Raw genomic sequence first — 2,416 nt, forward strand, 5'->3', positions numbered from 1 at the left:
TCTCTCTCTCTCTCTCTCTCTCTCTCTCTCTCTCTCTCTCTCTCTCTTCCTCTCTCTCTTTAATGTACATGAGTGCTTTTTTCCATGGATTTTTAATTGTTAGAACCACAAGAAAATAGCAGCTCATCACCACAATGAAAAATGAATAAATTCCTTTCCTTAGTTTATTTTTTGAACTATACAAATCATTCTCTAATGTGTAAATGAAGACTTGCGTCTTAGATAGCCTCAAATAGGACTAGGTCAGGGACATAGTCCAGTTGTAGAGTATTTACCTAGTACATGCATGTAAATTTAATTCTGGGGACTTATTCACCACTGCCCCCTCATTGTTCCCAAATAAATGACATAGAGGCCTTCTATTGATTACAAGCTTCTTGGACTGTAGCTGTTGTCTTAGTCAGGGTTTCTATCCCTGCACAGATATCATGACCAAGAAGCAAGCTAGGGAGGAAAGGGTTTATTCAGCTTACACTTCCACATTGCTGTTTATCACCAAAGGAAGTCAGGACTTGAACTCAAGTATGTCAGGAAGCAGGAGCTGATGCAGAGGCTATGGAGGAGTGTTACTTACTGGCTTGCTTCCCCTGGCTTGCCCAGCTTGCTTTCTTATAGAACCCAGGACAACCAGTCCAGGGATGGCACCACCCACAATGGGCTCGCCCATCTTTGATGACTAATTGAGAAAATGCCTTACTGCTGGATCTCAAGGAGCCATTTCCTCAGGGGGGCTCCTTTCTCTGTGATAACTCCAGCTTGTGTCAGGTTGACACACAAAACCAGCCAGTACAGCTGAAGAAATACTCATCTATCCTAACCCTAATCTAACCTGATTAGGCTGCCTACTACCAAAACTCATGCCCTGTTACTTGCCCTCTGAGTCTTGCCCTGCCTTGCTTTGCTCCATGTGTGTCCTCATGGCTGCTCCCTTGGAGGCTTGCTCATGACAAATCTTCCTGGCTCTCCTCCTCTTCCTCTCTCTCCTTAGGTCCCCCCTGACTGGCATCAGAAGTCTTGTCTCTCCTTTCTTGCCCAGCTATAGGCTGATTGGCTCATTATTAACCAATCAGAGGTGGTAGAAATCAATCTTTCCATATCATTGAGACAGGAGATACTCCAAGAATCATGACAATGCCAATGTCCAGACTGCAATCAGATCTCTGGGCAAAAAAAAAAAAAAAATCAGCTCCTGAAATACACAGTGTACAGAACTATCTCCCAACACATACAGGTTCTGGATTCAATATGCAGTAACCCCCCACCCCCACCCCCAAAATGCTCCAATGTTAGATTCTCACCTAACAATCCAACTTCTAATCCTTTCTGACAGTTTTTAAGATGATTGGTCAGAACCTACTAATGTATGTACTTGTGTCTGGGGATTACCACTTGAGATTGAATTAGCTGTGATAGAGCTCTTCCCTAGAGAAACTTGACTCTCTCTCTCCCTCGTGAGCTCTTCATTTGGGTCTGGAGCCTGCTCACATTATGGAAGACAAGAAGCAGAGAGAAAGACAGGGAAAGAATGAAGGCACGATTTAAATCCCAAGAATATGACCTACTTTTCCCAGCTATGCCCCATCTCCTAATGTTTCTAGGACTTCTCAAAATAGCATCATGAGATGAGAACAGACCTGTTAATATACGATCTTTTTTGAGTGACTCATCATATTCAAACCATTATATGACCAGAGAAGAAAAATTAAAACGGTTACATAAATGCTGGATGAATACCCCTATAACATACAGGCCTCCGAACCTCTTTTTCCCATTGTAACTAATACCTATCCTTTATCTAAGTTCCTCAAGATTTGTTGAGATGGGGGTTGGGAGGAGAAGGAAATGATAACTCCATCCCCACTTTACATGTCTAGAATAAAACTTTGTTTCTTTCTTTCCTTCTCCTTCTCCTTCTTCTAGATTTATTTTTACTTATATGGGTATACTGTAGCTATCTTCAGACACATCAGAGGAGGCCATGGGATCCCATTAAAGATGGTTGTGAGCTTCTATGTGGTTGCTGAGAATTGAACTCAGGACCTCTGGAAGGTCAGTGCTCTTATCCTCTGAGCCATCTCTCTAGTCCCAACTTGTTTCTTTCCTATTGCCTCTCTTTTCCAAATGTTAGCTGGCCAGCAGCAAGCAGCCAGAACTATGTCCAGTTAATATTCCTGGCAATAAGGTAGGCTAGTGACCACATCTCCAACACATGGCCTTTGAGGGGTATTTAAGATCCAAAGTATAACAAAGATTATCTTACTGTTTCCTTCCATGCACTGATAGGAAATATTAATGATAGGAAATATATGAAGCATAGCTAATCTCTTGAAATTATCACTGGGTTCAGAGGTTAAGAATAAAGCAAGTGCAAGTTGATAGCCAAGTAAAATTTATATTACTGTATCAGGACTTACAC

Source organism: Grammomys surdaster, unplaced genomic scaffold (genome assembly GCF_004785775.1).
Source record: "Grammomys surdaster isolate TR1022 unplaced genomic scaffold, NIH_TR_1.0 174, whole genome shotgun sequence".
NCBI lineage: Eukaryota > Metazoa > Chordata > Mammalia > Rodentia > Muridae > Grammomys > Grammomys surdaster.